This window comes from Triturus cristatus, chromosome 2_1 (genome assembly GCF_964204655.1).
Source record: "Triturus cristatus chromosome 2_1, aTriCri1.1, whole genome shotgun sequence".
In the NCBI taxonomy this organism is placed as follows: domain Eukaryota; kingdom Metazoa; phylum Chordata; class Amphibia; order Caudata; family Salamandridae; genus Triturus; species Triturus cristatus.
The window spans coordinates 1,150,145,847-1,150,164,920 of record NC_140581.1 but is presented as its reverse complement, the minus strand read 5'-3'; the positions used below and the strand labels follow the sequence as shown (position 1 = coordinate 1,150,164,920).

General features: G+C 47.9%; 1 protein-coding gene across 2 annotated transcripts in view; it reads left to right on the top strand.

Annotated features, from left to right (window-relative positions):
• The first annotated feature begins 16,958 nt into the window (after positions 1-16,958).
• ALDH1B1 (aldehyde dehydrogenase 1 family member B1) overlaps positions 16,959-19,074 on the top strand; it is a 40,260-nt gene continuing 38,144 nt past the window's right edge. The window contains exon 1 of one of the 2 annotated variants that reach the window (XM_085636589.1): positions 16,959-17,128. The gene's annotated coding sequence lies outside the window, so the exon portion shown is untranslated. Of the gene's footprint in view, positions 17,200-19,074 lie in introns of both variants that reach the window. The other variant, XM_085636590.1, reaches the window with a different exon arrangement.

Sequence of the window (19,074 nt, the reverse complement as noted above, 5' to 3'; positions counted from 1 at the left end):
AGAAGTCAAGTGGGGTCTCACAAAATGCAGCAGATGTGGAGCATTGTGGTGACGGGGACCAAGCCCCCCTCAACACAGTGACCAAAAGGTAAGTGTCATCATGGTCAAAGCTGCAAATAACTAACAGCATGTATGATCCCTGCTCCCAACACATCAAACACTTCTGGGGGAAAAGCGTGGTTGTGTCCCATACAGGCAGACAAACACCACACATGGGGGCTGACAATGCACACAGCGGACAATGACACAACAGCAGAAGTGACCATCACCAAGCATGCACACATCTCGAAAATAGACACACCAACCAAAACAACATGTGTAGACTGTAGGTGTCCGCTCACTAACTCACATTCCATGCCAGCAATGGCACCCAACAGCCAGGATGAATGTGCACAATTATGTGAAATGACTCACAGGGACAGCATGCAAAATCACAGAAACAGCATCCAGACAAAGGCCCACAACAGCAATACCAATGCACTGGTGCAGATGCACAAACACAAACAGGCAAACTCACACTGCACATTGGACACAACATGTGTGTGTGTCACAGTATCCACAGGCAACTACACAACACATGAGAGGGGCTGAACCACAGTGACACAGATGTGGACACAGTGCCATACAAAAGTAAACCATCATTGGGACACCCTCAGTGGGCAATGAGGCGTTGGGAGATGAGAGGGAGCACAACAGACACATGTGACACTAGCTGGAATGAACACCAACTAACACAGCAAGAGACTGACACACAACAGCACAATCCCCAGGGACAAGACATTGGTGTGACACAAGCACGCATGACACCTCCACTGTGATGACAAAGGCAGATGTCGTACAAACCGGGAAACCCAGACATGTGTCCTGTGCCACAAACGTACATCACACATACACAAACACAAATCACTCAGAATGGCCCCTCATCCATGGGCAAACGGGAGCTAAGGGGCCATCCATGCAAACATTCACATCAGTCCACCATCAACACCACACACCTGAACTGCAACAATGTGTATCTGTGAAGCCCACATGGACAGGTGACATTGCACATGCCCACATGACAAACACAGGAATGTTGGCAGGAACTAAGGTGCACACACACATCACACAAGGACTATTTACAACCCTGGGGAATGACAGACACACTGCACAGTATGCGGTTAATGGCCATGACCTCAAAGCTCATGTGACCTTCACAATCCCTGCCACTGTCCCGGGACTATGCAGATGCCAAGGAGGAACACAAGGCACCCATGCTGACACCTGCCAGCATCGCTGCCATAAACCCGACAAGTGGGAGCAGTCACACACACATACAAATGTCTCAATCACTGAAAACTACCACCTAGGGACAACTACATGATATTGCGAACAAAAACGTGCCTTGAGGAACCCTCACTGTGTCCCATCTGTGTCTGACAACATCATCAACACTCAGAACTGACAAATCACAATGATGATACACCGATTAACAGGAGTGAGTCATGCCCACACACATCTGGTAGCCATTGGAAAAGTAGTGGGATTAACCCAGTACCACTCAGCAAGCATCAACAACACGAACATATCAAGGGAACACTGTCTGTGTATGAACAGGGATCTGGACACACACACATGCACATACAATACACACATGGGCCCAGGCCATGTCACTGGACAACACACTAACTTGAGGGAACACAACTCCTGTGGGAGCCCAGCTGTGCCAAACATATTCACCGCAAGTCCCACTCATGTCTGCAGAACACTTGGTCAGTCAGCCATCAGTTACCGCACAATGAAGGCTCTGGTCACAACAGCCTGGGTACGTGAGTCTCCCTTAAGTCATTTGCACATACTCAATACATATGTACAGCAAGTTGCACAGAGGACCCAGTTGCTCCTATAACAATGATGCCCACACCTGTAGGGCCAGTAGTGATGAGCACGAAGTATGTGGAAGTGACAATTTTGACAATGGGAAGCACATCATACGTGCAGGGGTGCAAGCCACAGATGTGACCATGGCAATTAAATGCTCACAGAGAGATGTACACAAATGGTTGATCCAGACACACCCAGGTAGCTGCAAAGGATGACATGGATACCCACCAGAATAGGATACATATCTCATGGACCACAGGGAGTACCTCACATCAACACATCAGTATGCAACATTGTAAACCAAGCATTACAGGTGCAAGGGCATCTAAAACAACCTCAACATGATGTGCAGCTAAATCAAGTTCACAGGGACAAAGTAAAAAGCTTTATTCAGCATATGAAAAGTGAAACGTCTGTTCCAACAAAAGGCCAATGGCCAGTCCATGTCCAAAGGGCAAGGAGTGAACTAGAGTCACAAATTCAGTATATGAAATTAGAAACGTCAGTGCAACCAAAAGGCCAATGGCCAGTCCATGTCAGATTGCCAAGGAGTGAACTAGAGTGACAACTGTCACACCTTGCTTGCCTGCACTGCTACGGACCGGGGTCATCCCCTCGGAGGGGCATACATGGGGGCAGGCCAGGCCAGGCACCGCAGGGAAAGGATCAGGGCGCAGCAGAAGGAGGCAGTGAAGAGGTGGGGGATGCAGGTGAGACACTTTCCACTGCAGTGGAGATGACTGAAGTGGTGGGTGCTGTCACAACTGTGGGGCACAAGTCAGATGGGGTGGGTGCCGGCACAACTCCATTGGGCAGGTCAGATGGAGTGGATTGGCTCATTACTGCAGTGCCCAAGTCAGACGGGGTGGACGTGGACTCCAAAGCAGTGCCTACATCCATGGGAGCGCAATGGGGGACAGGTGAGGTCTGCAGGGCAGGGGGTGGTGACACGGTCCCTACATCAGTGGCAGCAACTGTCTGGCCAGGTGTGGAGGAGCAAGTGCTAGGGGGGGATGGCCTTAGCATTTTGGGGATGGTGTATCTGTGTGTGGGGGAACCCGGGGCAGGGAGTGGCGGGGGAACCTCTGGAGTGGTTGCCAGGGGGATGGAGGACGGAGACTTTGCCTTGGAGCTGCGTGCTGGCGGGGGGTCTTGCTCTTCTTGCGCCTGGGGGACTTGCGGGTGGGCGTCACAGTCTGAGTGCACCTGGGGGAGGGGGTCCGGGTGTGAGGGGCACTCCCTTCTGTGTGTGGGGACTTCCTCTTCCCCTTGTACTCAGGATCAGCTGGGTCGGTGGGGAAGAGGCCAAGGTCACAGAGGAAGAGCTTCTGGGGGGATGGGGTTGCAGGTGAGGCAAGGGAAGGGGGCATGGAGGGAGAGGTCTCAGAGGACTGTGGAGTGGTTGTGGATGACTGTGTGTGTGTCAGCAAACCAGCCCCTGTGAGTGTGGAATCAGTCCCCTGCGCTTGCTTGTGTGCATGTCTAGACCTTGGTTTAGGGGTTTCGGGGCTTTTGACAGGTAGTGTGCTAGGAATTGTGGGTGCTGCAGGGGTAGGAGGGGTGTGGGACTGTTGGAGGAGGGACACTGCTGCCGTCAGGGAGGAGGCCACGGACTGGTTGGTCCTCTGTAGGGCAGACATACCAGAGGAAATGCCCTCCATGAATGATACCAGTTGTGTCAACAGACCTGAGTGTGAATGGAGGACCATCAGCATCGACGTCTGCCCCACATGCATCTGTCTAAGTAAGTCCACAGACTCCTCACTCAGGGCAGCAGGGGACACAGGGGCAGGGGGTGCGGTGCCTGGCACAAAGGAGACATTCTCACGAACACGGGAGCCGACAGGGACCTCTGGGAGGGGGGTGGTGGTGGTGGTGGTGGTGGTGGCGGTGGCGGAGACTGCCTCACTAGCTGGGGTTTGGTGGCTCCTGACACCCGCCTCCACAGGGGAGTCATCCTCAGAGCTGATGTGGCCTTCAACTGGGGGGATGGTGCTGACGACTCCTCTGTATGGCTGAAATCGCCCTCCGTGCCACTGGGTCCACCTGACTCCTCTCCTTCTGTCCCTGTAAGGCTCTGTGGCTCCTCCTGTTCTGTGGAGCTGTCCCCTCCTGTGGCCGTGGATGTATCTGGATAGGAATAGGAAGTAACAGAACAACATCAGTCACCTGCACCGACTGCACACACCACAGTGAGTACAAGCCCTGGCATCATCAGCTGAACACAGCTCAAAGTGCCAACACTGTTTAGAATAAGACAATTGTCATTTCCAACATCAACCATGGCACACATATCCCTCCTTGATTTGCACACATATGTCTGTTGCATGTTGGATGCTAATACCCCAATGTGCCAACATGCACCACCCACACATTAGTTGTACTTGCAAGTGAACATGTAGGAGTATGTCACTAGACCCACTGCACATCTCTTGCGACTGACTCAGCACAGGTGTCCAGATGAAGGGATGGGCAGAGACTCATTTCACATGCTTTGGATGCATGCCAGCAACACACACTATGATGTCCTTATGGGCAAGGCCACAATGGGGTGCATGGTGCACACTTGAACACAACGCAGGCTCACTCATAGCAAGTTCAATGCCATGGCACTGGGATGGCCTGTAAGTCAGTCAACACTGTCTCCTGTCACAGGGGCAGGGCATCCAGACAACAACAATATGCACTGACTCACAATCCTAGCTCAGGGGCAAATCTGACACTTCAGATGACCGGCGCACTTGCCCATCCCATGCAAACAACATATCCAGGACCCAGAAGACCCCACATCATGAAAATCAGACATATGAGTCTCAGCAAACATGACTCCATGTACATTAACACATCACAGTCTGCCATGCATCTAACCCAGCTGCATGAGGGACAGAGTTGCATACACCATTGTGCGCTGTCAGATGCTCACACAGCTATATGTCACACAGGTCTTGTCTCCCACAGTCACATTGCAGATGTCATGCTGACCCTCGGAATCATGGACACCCCAGTTGTACCTAGCAACAAGCCACACCCTAATGACACAGAGGCACACACCTGAGGGCACATGTCACGAAGCACAACCTGCAATTTCACACACATGAGTGGGATTACAGAGTGTTTCTGAATGCCCTTGAGGGGGCAGGACTGGGCAGGACTAAGTGAAACAGTGTTTTGCCCCGGACAGTAGTCAGGTGGCTAAGCAATTGTGGCATACTTGCCATACCTACTCCTGATGCCCAAAAATTGGAGTACCCTGCTGCATGGTTTTGTATTGAATCCCCCAGAAACATGTTGCGAGTCAGACCAGCAATTGGTACACATCTCAAGGGCACACACAGTTCACATGTCAGATCTCAGGCATTGTGTAAACAATTGACCCACCCATGACACACACAACAGAGTCACGGGAACTGATGCTGACTGGTACCTGATACATAGCTGACTGCAGGGACACAGTGCCCTAGTGACACAATCCAAAGACTGTATGGGCCACACCTGTGGAACAGATGAGGAGGGTGCATCACACAGATGAGGGACATGATTTGGGGACTACAAGACCTACGTAATGTGGAAGTGTGACCCGGACAAAAGACTGCTATTTGCATGTCAGACATAGTACACAGATCAGGCATGGACTTACCCCCTTCCTGCTGCTGTCTGGCCTTCAGCTGCCTATCCAGGTCCGGGAAGACCACCGCCAGTATCCGGAGCATGTGGGGAGTCAGGGTCCGGTGTCCGCCCCTCCTGCGTGGAGGTGACAGCTTCAGCTGGACTCTAGCTATCCTCCGGGTCCAGCTACGAAGGTCCTGCCACCTCTACTGGCAGTTGTGGATGCGGCGCTTGTAGACCCCCACAGAACGAACAGCCCGGGCGATGGTCAGCCAGATCTCCTGCTTCTGGTGGGCATCAACCTGTGAGGAGGACAAAGTGAAAAGTACATTAACACACATGCCCCAGATTTGTGCAGCACACAATTCGATATACATGTCATCATCACAAAGGGAAAATAATTACTCAGGTAGTTCAACCATGGGGAATGAAAACTCACATGCATGTCTGACATGTTAACAATGCATGGATAGTCTAAGCTAGCAAAAATGCACTTTAGCAGCAGGAAAAATATTCAGTACATGTCCTTACACACTTTGGGGGATGAAAGTAGTCAGTGATAATGCTTGCCACTGCTGTACACACTGCTAGTACTGCTAGTCCGACAACATGCTTAATTAGGAAGGCAGTGGACAGCACACTCACCTGCTACCCTGGTGTCCCATAGAGCTTTCTGTACTCTGGAAGGAGCCCGTCCAGCAGGGCCTGGTTCTCCTCCTCAGTGAAGGCTGGGGCCCTCTCCAGTGTACGTGCCATAGCAGGAGCCAGAGGATGCAGAGACAGCAGAAGTGGTAGCAGGGATGTGGTCTAGTAGCATGTAGTGCAGGCAAGTGAGCTCCCTGGGGTCCAGCCAGCCTTATATCTGTGCTGCAGAGGCAGACTCTGTGCCATGTGTCCAAAGTGATAGGTCCAACATGGTTGCATTCTATGAATCTGGCCAATCCATTTAAAAGTACGACTCGTACACGCCTTCCGCATCGTTCAAATATTCACCTTCATGGAACACTTGAAATTGCAACATTGTTGTAGGCATCCAACTGAATTTCCAGTGCACAACTCGTACAAGTTTTGAATCCGCATCCGTCTCCATGACAGACCTGAGCCAATGGGTGCGCCCGGTTCGTTCAACTGATTGTACAATGCGTATTTTGAATGTACACATGCACCCGTCTCCATACGATTCAATGGCCAAGGCGTACGCACGGCTCAGCCATGACCCGTGCAATACGTACGCATTGTCACCCGTGTCGGACCTCATTGCATTCAATGACAAAGCCTACGCACGGCTCGGACATGACCCGTGCAATGGGTACGCATTGTCACCTGCGTCGGACCGCATTGCATTCAATGACAAGGCCTACGCACGGCTCGGACATGACCCGTGCAATGGGTACGCATTGTCACCCGCGTCGGACCTCATTGCATTCAATGACAAGGCCTACGCATGGCTCGGACATGACCCGTGCAATGCGTACGCATTGTCACCCGCGTCGGACCTCATTGCATTCAATGACAAGGCCTACACACGGCTCGGACATGACCCGTGCAATGCGTACGCATTGTTACCCGCGTCGGACCGCATTAGTGTGACTATTATACGGATGCAACACACATATACTGGCCATGGACATCTGCACACAACTGCCACACTATAGCATTGGCCACACAGTGTCCCATGGCATGTGAGGCTGCATTCCCTGGGTGTTTGAGGGGGCCACGGCAGTTTTTTGTCTGGCACTTTGTGCAGCCACTCCCAGGCTGTTATCTTGTACATGGGGGGAGAGTCCTTTGTGTGTTGTGCACATTAGCACTGTGATGTGCAATTGGACAGTAATTGGCATGAGTGAAGGCCACAGTGTCAGGTTGGATATGTTTGGGGCATGTCACATACACCCTGAGTCCTGGGGGTGATGGCATGTACGTCACAGTGAGACCTGTAGCCCCAATACTGATGTGCACCCACAGTCTGTGTGCATGTTGTGTCTCAGATGTGTCTGATCACATGTTACCAATGGGTGACAGTCTCCACATCCATGTGGTATATGCATCAACCTTGATGGGGTGTGTGTCTAAGAGACGTACATGTAGGGCCAGCAGTGGCCACTACCTGTGGGACTTACGCTTGCCTTGTGGTGTGTATGTGCTACGCCATGTCCATAGCTGTATTGATGTGGCAATACAGGGAGCCTTGGTTTCTGCATGGCAAAGATCTGTGATGCCTGGGAGACATGAGTCCTCATTAGTCACTGGGGTGAGTTTTTTTAACGTTGCAGCAGCACATAGGTTGGGTGACACAGCCAGATGATTAGCCCATTGCACTACATGGGACTCATGTGGACAGGTGGAATTGAGATGTGAGGTGGTGGTCTTGTAGGTGACATATGTGTCCATGACCAACAGCACACACCTCAGTACATTGTGTAATGTCATGAACTAGCATGTGAGAGTGATCGTGGTCATGGCCACATGGGGGGATGTACTGACAATCTTCCTTTGTGCATCTCTGTACTGCAGAGCACCAGCTGTGCATCATCCGTTCCCAGACCTTGCAACCATGCAGGAACGTGACAGCATCAGACGGTACCGCTTCACCAGGCCACTGATTGAGGAGTTGGTGGAGCAGTTGGCACCACATCTGCTACCTGGCCGGACATACCCTACAGCACTGACCCCAGAGGTGAAGGTGATGGCAGCCCTGCACTTCTTTGCTACTGGTACCTTCAAGTACACTGTGGCTACTGCTGGTGGTATGTCGCAAAAGATGTTTAGTCGGGTGCTACGCGATGTCTTGGAGGGGATGTTGCAATTCCTCGACCTGTATATCAAGTTCCGGAGCCAAGATGAACTCCCTGAAATTAAGGATGCCTTTTATACACTGGGGAGGATGCCAAACGTCATTGGATCCATTGACGGGACACATGTTGCCCTGATACCACCACAGGCACATAAGCAGGCATACCGTAACAGGAAGCACTACCATTCGATCAATGCTCTGGTGGTCTGTCTTGCTGACATGTTGATCACACATGTGTGTGCACGGTTCCCTGGTTCAGCGCATGATGCCTACATAATGAGGAGTAGTCACATTGCAACGCTGATGTCACAGATGCCAGCTCAGCGTGCCTGGCTTGTCCGTGTGTACTGACTGTTTCTCATTGTGTATGTTTGTCATTGTTGTATTCCACACTCCTACCAACCTCATCTACTTGTTCATTTTTGTGTGTGTAGGTGACTCCGGATACCCCAACATGCAGTGGTTGCTGACACCCCTCAGGAACCCTGTGACACCAGCCGAGCTGCACTACAATGAGGCACATGGTCGGAGCAGGAGGGTGATTGAGCGAACATTCGGCCTCCTGAAAAGCCGCTTTCGCTGCCTGGACAAGACCGGAGGGGCCCTCCCATATGAACCTGCAAAGGTGTGCAAAATAATACTGGTCTGCTGCATGCTACACAACATGGCGGTGCGGAAGGAGGTGACTCTCATCCTGGATGAGGATGACGACGACCAACGTCCGGCACCTGCGGAGGATCCCGGCCTGGGCCAGGATGCCAGTGATGATGAAGATGATGGTGACGTCCGCTCCCAGCTCATCAACAACTTCTTCACCTGAAAGTGAGTTTCCAGGAATGTGTTGAGCCAGCTCTGCTGCTGTCTGAGTGTGTCTGTGTGCCACTTGACTGGATGCGTGCTGTGATGTGTCCATTCAGGTGGTGTGTACTCCACAATTGGGTTGTACTGCTAACTAGTGTTTGTGCAGGTGTTTTGCAACATGTTTTGTGCATGTGTATTGCATTTCTCTCCTGTTCGTCTGTGCTTTTGAATGTATCTTGTCTGTCCTTCCCAGGGTCCTATGCCTGTTGTGTGGTCCAACACCCAGAAGACAACACCAGTGTGGAAGTTGAGAATTCCCATCAACTGATGTACCACACATCCCTGGACTTCCATTCTCCAAAACATTGTGAGCGTGTGTCCACTGTTACGTAGAATTACCGTGCAACTATTGTGGAATAAACGTGTTGCTGGTGTGTAATGAACCTGTGCTACACTTTGTTATGTGCGTTGTCTGTCTTCCCACATCTGAGTGACATCTGCTTACGTCACCTGTGGGCTTGTTACCACTGACTGTGCTTGGTGTTGTGTCTGTGCATGCCAATGTGTTTCAGATCAACATCATTGTGTGTGATGAGTCACATGGCCATGGTGAGTATGTTTTGTGTTGCCATAGTGGTGTGTCTCCCTCACATGTGTCACATCCCCATGACTGACCTTAAGTTGGTCACATTGTTGCAGTATTTGGCATGCACTGTGTTGTGTAGTAGATCGACTTCGCCCTGAACATGACAAGTTTGAATCACAACAGAGGCAAGTATGGTGTACTGGTGAGTTTATTTACAAACATGTGTGAGTGAGGTGCACAGGATGTTGGGTGCTGTACAGTGGTTTGGGAATCCAAAGTTCACATTTGAGTTGGACACGCTGGTAGATGAAATGTCCAGAGTAAAGTCCACAGTCATCTGATACATTGGCTCAACATGAACCCTCCATGTCATGTGGGCGAGTTGTGTGCGATTGGACAAGGTGAACGGGTTGCGCACAAAGAACATTGTCCAGAACAGGTTTAGAGGCCCTGGGGGATGTACTGGGACATCTGCCTCTCACATGTCCTTCTTCGGACGACCCCTCTTCTTCTGGGGGGGGAATCCTCATGTGCAGGCATCTGCGGTGCAGTGGACTCTCCGCCAGAGTCCTCCTTCCTCCCTGTGGCGCTGGCAGATGGTGTTGCGACAGATGTTGTGGGCACACAGGGGGGTGGGGACAGGTTGGGATTGTTCTGGCGGAGGCATTGTAGTATGTCCTGATGCACCGCAGTAAGGGCGTCCCACTTTGCCTCCATGCAGGCATGGTGGGCGACCTGCTCCTGTTGCATGTCTTTGAGGATCCCCACTACCTGGCCAAATCCTCCGGTACTATCCTGGTACGCATCTATGATACGTGCCAGTTGGGGGTCATCATGCAGTCCAGACCCCTCTGCAAGACGTGCCCTGTGCCTCCCACCCCTCCCAACACCCCTCTCCACACGGGCAGGACCAGCGGCGGTACGCACAGGAGACCCTGGGACCCCTTGGATGGTGTTGCTGGTGGTGTTGGCTGTAGCTTCCGGGGATCCTCTGTCCCTGTGCTGTGGGTGTTGATTGTCCTTGGTCTGTCCGTGTTGGCGGGGGTGCCCTGTCGGTGTCCAGATGGTGGAGGCGTGGGTACAGGGGGGGCAGATGTTGCTGCTGCTGGTGCTGCATGATGGCTCACACCAGAGGGGCCAGGTTGGTCGTCGTCATCCGAAGAGGACAGTGAGAGAGTCAGACCAGAGAGCTCAGTGTCCAACAGAGTCTGGGACTGGGTATCCTCGTCATTTGTCAGTGGGTGCCCAGCACGACCTGTGTTTGGAAGAGACACACAATGTGATTTATGTTTCTACATGCATCGTTGGTTCACAAACATGACATTTTCTACTTTTATAACAGATGCCTGCCTGTACACTGCTTTTTCCCAGCTTGTCACGGACAGAGTTTGATCTTGTTGTTGGCCATTTGCCTGCATGGCCTTGTGCTCCCCACAACAGAGCCCATTGTCAGACATCTTGTCGGTCCCTTCCCACTCCCTGTGAGGCGAGTATGGTTCAGGTTGATCTTGCTGGGCCATGTGGGTGGGTGTAGGTTGTGTGTGACTGCGAGTCCCATCATACTCTTGGCTACACCCGCCTTCCCAGCATGCCCATGCTTCCTACCTCTTGACTCTGCTTCCCTGTGAGGAGGTGTGACAACAATGGCAAGATGGCCGACTGTGGAATCCTGGTGTTTGTTTGGCTAGCAGTCGCAGCATGGCCTTGTGCTCCCCACAACAGAGCCCAGTGTCAGACATCTTGTCGGTCCCTTCCCACTCCCTGTGAGGCGAGTATGGTTCAGGTTGATCTTGCTGGGCCATGTGGGTGGGTGTAGGTTGGGTGTGACTGCGAGTCCCATCATACTCTTGGCTACACCCCCCTTCCCAGCATGCCCATGCTTCCTCCCTCTTGACTCTGCTTCCCTGTGAGGGGGTGTGACAGCAATGGCAAGATGGCTGACAGTGAAATCCTGGTATTTGTTTGGCTACAAGTCCCAAGTGAGCCCCTGTGCTTCACACAGCAGCAGCCAGTATGGGGGATCTTTTGCTGATATTTCAATGAGGTGTGTGTCAAAGCATTGTACCCGGTGAGTTGTGTGGAGTTTGTGTTGGGGGGGGTCTCCCCCATGCTGATTAGTATGGTCAGGGCTGTCAGTCCTCCTTCCTATCATGACATTTGCTTCCATTGTAGGGCGTGCAAGTTGTCTTTTAGGATGTCAGTCAGTGGTGTCCTGCTTCTGATTTGCACACAACCCTTAGCAGGAGCCAGTGTCAGCCATCTTGTCAGTCATTTTCCACTCCCTGTGATGTGGGCATGTTTCAGAGAGGTCTTGATGGGCCAATGAGAAGGGGGAGCATTATCTGTGACTACGGGCCCCATCATGCTTTTGGCTACACTCACTTCACCTGCATCTCCACTATTCCTTCCTGACAGTCAGCTGCACTGTGAGGTGGTGTGTTTGTGGTGGCAAAATGTCTTGCTGGATTTATTTGGCTTAGTGCCAGTGGCTTGCTCTATTTGTTTGTAGGTTGCTGCATGTCATGACACAGTCCCCAGTCACTATGAGATGGCAGGTATAGTGTTTGTGTGACTGGCATACACATCTTGGGTTGATTATCTATTGGTTAGTGTAGGTTTGCTTGGGGTGCGTGGTTTCACTGTCCCCTTGCCAAACAATCTTGGGTTTGTTTTTTTTAGTACTCACCAGTCTCTGGGATGTCTGTTAGGCCATGGACGCTCTCTGGTGGTAGGATGTCCAGCACCTTCTCCTCCCAGGTCCTGAAGTAGACTGGTTTGGCAGGAGGGCCACCGCCGGTGCGCTGACTCAAGGCGTGATCTTTCTCGATGAGTTTCTTGACCATCCTGCGCAAGTCATACCACCTGTTCTGGATATCATCCGTTGTGCGCAACGTTGGTGCTTGTGCATTCACCTTGTCCACAATCCTCACCCACATCTTTGTTTTCTGTGAGATGGGGGTCCTTTGAACCAATGTACCAAACAAATGTGGCTCTGCTCTGATGATCTCGTCTACCAGCACTTCTAACTCACTGTCTGTGAACTTTGGATTCTTCTTTGGGGGCATGGTGATGGGTGGTGGTGGTGAAATATGTGTGTGTGTGAGGGTGCAAGTGATGTTGGTTTGGTGTTGGTTTTGCTGGGTGTATGTGTGTGTGCTTTTGTATGAGGTGCTGATGGTGTGTGAGTTGTTTGATGGGTGAGTTGTGAGTGTGTCTGTGGTTGCTGTGTACTGGTGTTTGCTGTTGGCTGTGTCTCCTGTTCGCAAGGGATGATGGTAGTGATTGTAGTCCTTTATATAGTTGTAGTTGTGGGTGTGTCTTTGTCCAATTAATTTGTGTTGGGTATTTATTGGCTTAGTCATTGCTTGTTTGGTCCTTTTTTGTGTTTTTTCCCTTTGTGTTTTGTCGGCATGTAGGAGACGTTCATGTGACGGAAACGGACGCTGCTGTTGTCTCGTGCGGGCTTCTCCGACTCGTTCACGCTGCCTGTCTTCTGTGTTTGGTAGGCGGCGTTCGCGGCGGTCTCTATTGCTTGTGTGCCGGGTTGTCTGTGCGTGTCGGTTGTGCGGCTTGGTCTCCGTGCGAGTCGGGTCTGGTTTTACACGCATTGCATCGTACTGCGCTAATCGTACATCGCGGGTACGGGTCGGTCGGGTTGATTCCGGGTTCGTGTCGGTCGGTGAATATCGCGTCGGTTTTTCGGCCAGATCACTATTTTCCCTCTGGCTCGGTCGTACGGCTTGTATTCCGTAGGTGTCGGTTGTAATTTACTTGCGTTGCATCGTACTGCACGGGTCGTACGGCGCTGGTCCGTGTCGGTCGGTATTCGACCGGGTCCGTGTCGGTCGGTTTGTTTTGCGGCCGGAATCGGAATCGGCCCCATAATGGTAAATACATATGAAAAATACCAACAAATATTATATTTCATAAAATAAAAAATTCTTTTCAAACAAATAAATATTTTGAATTAGAAATTATTTAGAAACAAAAGCATTAATTATTATATAAATTTACTTTTTTATTTCCTACCCTATAACACCGCACAATTCAAAACCCACATCTAAATTTAAAATAAATGTACTTCCATCATTAACATAAATAATTACCAATTAAGGAAATATTATTAATTTAAAAACAAATTAAAACTCATGAAAAATCATCAACTTCCCAAACTGTAACCCTATAATCCCCAAAACTGACAGCTAAAATTAAACTGTAAAAAAGTTAATTACAAAATTAAAACATATTTTCAATTAAAAAACGAATAGTATTTAACAAATAATTATAAAGTAAGATCAATTTACTGCCCACCCTTTACCCCTATAAAAGTAAAACCCACTCACAAAAAATAAACAATTACCCTAATGAAATATCAATTCATTAATATTAATTACCAACTAATTATTAATTTATTAAACATAGATTTTTTCCCACCCTTTACCCCTATAAACACCACAATCCACACCTAAAATTAATTACACAATTTTCATATTTAATTTTCAATTAATAAATATTAATTAACAACGAATTTTTAATTAATTAAACATAAATTACTTCTCACCCTTTACCCCTATAAAACCCACAACCCGTGCCTAAAATGAATTACACAGTTTCCATATTTAATATTCAATTAATTAATTAATATTAATTAATGTATTATTAATTAAAAATAAATGAATTCCCACCCTTTCCCCTATAAACCCCACAACCCACACCTAAAAATAAATACACAATTACCATAAATAATTACCAATTAATTAATATGAATTAACAACCAATTAAACACTAATGACAAATAAATTAATTTGCACAATTAACCCTATGAAATCCCAACTAAATAAATATTAATAAATAATAAAAGAATTCATACATTTATTATAATTAAATTACTTCCCACCCTATGCCTCTATAAACCTACAACCCGCTACGGAGCTAAGAATCGCAAAATGGCATCAAAATAAAATTGATAAATACTAAAAATGTAACACATATATTAAAAACATAAACAATACTTATACAAAAAAACATATATCACATACATTTAAAATATAAACTAAAATATATAACACTAATTAAAAAATCGATATTTTAAACAACTATATTTTGCAAACGATATTAATGACTTCTATATTTTTGAAAATTATATTTCTTACCTTAAATTCAATATTCTTGACTACGATATTCTTGCTGTTGATATTTCTGTGTCATGATATTTCCAACTCGATATTGGTGTAAGTCGACATTTCTAACTCAATATTCTGTTTGAATACCTAATAATACTGTTAGCATGGTTAATAATCCATATATCATGAAAAGGCATATCATTTTATAAGACAGAGTAACCTAAATCCCCCTCCCCTGCTACTAAAGATGGATAATTATATATTAAAGATCGCTAGGATTACTGGCTGACCACGTACCTTAGCATACTAACACACTACATCTCAGCAGACGCAGTGCTCTTGTCTCAGAACTCTCATTCCATGTGTGTGTTTTTGGCTCATGTGCTCGTCTATATGATAGGACATGTATGCACACAAACAACAGCTGCATTCATGTGCTATGTATAGGTGCTAGTGCCTGACAAGAATGAATAACAAGGGACAATGTAGTTTGGCCATGTCTATGGTGTTCAGACTAAATCCCAGGAAAAGAACAGAACGTGAAGAAACATATGCAGGTTCAATGTGAAAGTACAATGTGGCACAAAAGCAAACGTGTTTATCTAGTAATGTGTGCAAAGGAAAAATGAGGCCTACAATGTGCATAGTTAGGCTATCATTGGGAAAACTACAATGGGCCTCGCAGGAAACACACAACATCCTCCCTTTGGCCAGGATAATAGCACTTAGAAGAATACTAGATATGACAAATGTAATTAGAAAGTAAACATGCTCAAAGCTTGGCTTCAGAAATGGGAATAACTAAAAACTAAAATCAGGAGAAAAAGTCAATTTAGAAAAATCATCGAATTAAGGTGCTTCCATTATGTTACTAGCCATTTCATAGGCCATGGACTACATAAAGACATCCAACTTCGTACATGAAGATCTGTCCACAGCTCAAGTCATGAGCTCCAAAGAACAAACATGCTCTCTGGTCTCAGCCAATGCTGAGACAATTACCGGGCAACCTGCATCCGTGTTAACAGAGCCTATATCTTGTGATCCAATGCACACAGTTCCTCGTAGGCAAAAGGCTCAAACTTCGCATTGTGAAGAAGACGCAAGCCCACAGGACAGTTCTTAAAATGGGTTGCTAAGTGACTCATTAGCAGTCCCTAGTCCAAGGCAGCGGTGGTTTGCGAAGCCAGGCATTTATCCAGTGCCCTTTTGAATGGACACCAGATGCAGTAAAACATAGGTTGCAAGCAGGTAAACCAGGCAGGCCGAAATGTCAAAGACCAATCAAGATCCAGTTCTTGTAGTAGAAGCATTCCAAAGATATGGTTTATACGCTCACTGTAGTGTTGGAGTGATGCCAGTTTCAGAACGCCTGCAAAAGGAGCATCCATTGCAGAGAAGCGGGAACAGGATAAGAATGACTTAAATGAGGAATAACAGCAACAGGAATCCTTTGAGCACACTAGAGAAAATAGAATGGATAAAAGCCGAGATTCCTCCAAAGATGGTCTGAGAAGAAATAACGAGGCCCGAGCCTACGATTTTTAAGAAGTGCGCAAGACCAGCTGTACTCCAGGCATCAAAGATTTGATACACTAATTCTCCGAAATGCAGTAGAAGGTTAGTGTTTAACAATGACTGTGTTTCACTAATGGTTCTAGCCACCTGCAATTCTAAGGTATTGCGAGCAGATGTAAGAGATACTTCTTATTGAAACAATAATGCATTGAGCCTGCTTAGTTTGTTGAAGTCTGCCTTCAAAGTTGGAATCTATTTTTTTTCCTAATCTGCAGTATTATTTGATGCAAAAGCTGCAGTAATGGTATTTGGTGAATGGTGTATATATAGATGTCTTTTATTGTGCGTTTATGGTTTGCATTTAAACCGAATAAAGCTGATGAATGATTCATTGATTCACAACTCATTTTAATCAAAATTGATCAATTGTGTTTACTTTTCAGGGTGTGAATGACCCAAGACATCGAAAAACGTAAATCAATTTCAGCAAGAATTCGAAAGTATGTTATGGGATTCATCACAGAAAGCTGGCATCGGCTGCGCTTTTCGAATCTGTACAGTGGTGTGTGTGTCTGTGTGCCTGTGTGTGTGTGTGGGGGGGGTATTTTCATTGATTTATTGAGTGGCTTCATTCCTACAAGTACAGTGTCTGTCCATGGAGCCTGTCATTAAAGAGGCTCTCAATACAACGCGATGTGTTGTGACCGGAGCCGCTCGCCAGGGGGCGTGCTCTGTCTCCGCCTCCTCCAGTTGAATAAGAGGCCAGACAGCGGCCGGGCGTTCGCTTTGTGAAGAAGAGCTGCCGTCACCGTGACTTGTAGCGCTGAACCTGCAAAGGTGAGGAGGCTGCGTGCGTCTTGGGTATCATCGGGGGTAGTGCCACATTGCGGGGTCCCTCGTGCTGTTTGGTAAGCTGTGGGTGAATGCTGCTCCTTTAATACTACGTCGGCTGCTGAAATGAAAAAATGCGGAGCTGTGGAAAGGATATTGTTATGTACCGGGAGGAGTCGAATTGCAGGCAAAGCAAAGGTTTGGTAACGTTACTCCCAACAGGTGTGACTGGGCTGCAGCGATGGCGAGAGCGCTGCAGGAAGGTGCGCGCTGCAGGAAGCTGCGCGCTGTCAATGATTACTGTACAACCGAGATGTACTTGGCAGCGGTTATTCTGCATGACAGACCGTTCTGCCTCGATTCAAGAACGGATTAAAACGGGCCTTTTATTGTTCTGTCTTGAGTTTCGCCATATCCCTTTTGACGTAAGTCTTATGTCTGTTTATTGGACAGGAGTCCCGCTCCTTCAGCAAAAATATTTCCCCTTATTCCTTTTAAAATGACTCTGATGTCATATGAGGTCAGAGGGCAGATACAGTTATTAACACTGTTGCTTAAACATTTCCCATTTCTGTTTTCCTGAACTTTGTCAGGCGCTATAAATATCTAGCAGTGGGGGACATGGAACACCGCCAGTCTTCCGTTCGCGCGCACAAAAGGAGAGGATTGGATCTGACGGCTAGAGCTGCCGACTTTCGTGCTGGAAACCAGGCTTCGAGCTTTGGGGTCGTGTTCACAGCCTGTGATTCTGGGCAAATCACTTAGGGGCATATTATCAAGCCAGGCGATAAAATTATCGCCACTTTAGCGGCAGAAAACTGCCGCTAAAACGGCGATAATGGGCTTGATAATATGCTCTATGGAATTCCAATTGAAACCCATGTTAGATGTCCTTCACATCTAACATGGGCTTCAATTGGAATTCCATAGAGCACATTATCAAGCCCATTTTCGCCGTTTTAGCGGCAGTTTTCTGCCGCTAAAGCGGGGATAATTTTATCGCCTGGCTTGATAATATGCCCCTTAATCTCCCCGTACCTACCAAAAAAAAAAAGACAAAACAATCAATCAATCAAAAAAATGAATGTGTCCTTGTGTAACATCACCGGTGCTCCTATAAGGCGCTCCAATACCTTCGGGTCAAGTTCGCGCTATATAAATCTGCAAAAAAAAAAAAAGGGACCCTTTTCAATTACCTCCATAAATAAACACTGAAAATCGTGTTCTTAACGGAGCTTCCTGATGTATGTAATGTATGACATCTTCAATCAGGGTTAACGTTTAGCTATTTTCTTTTACCTCTAATGTAAAGGTGATACTGCAGGACCCAGAATGCAGAGCGGTGCTGCCTAAAAGCCAGGAGTGGCCTGGTCCCACATGACTTTGGCAGATATGCGCTAAACTTGAAGCATAAACACTTTCGGAGCGCTTTAAATGGGCTACTTCTGAAGCAGAATGCCATGAGGTTTTGAACATTATCCAGAACTGGCCATTAGCGATGGAATAGGCAACGCCTCCCGCAGATGATTTTACACAGATTATGCACCCGCTGAACAATGCATTAAACTAAACTTATTTGAACTCTCGAATTGGCAGCTGCAGTTGTTTGTTCGTTATCTGTTTGGCTGTTACCCCTCCACTGGCGCCCCACCGCCTCTCAACCCTCTTCCAGAGCTCTGGCCAGATACTGCGAGTTGCAACACATGCTTTGAACCCTGACAGTAAAGTTATTCAGACCGTTCTTATCTTTGCCCTTCGTCTCGAGCCGAATATGGACCTGGTGGTGACGTGTTCGACATTTGAAAGTTTTCAACGGGCCGCGGGTGTGATCCAACGGTTTCTCTTGTTGGAGATTAAAGTCTCTTGTTTGTCTTAATTGCTTATATTAAATTGTAATTTTTACGTATCATATGAAAATGTACGCAATTTAGATAGACAAACAAAAAACGATG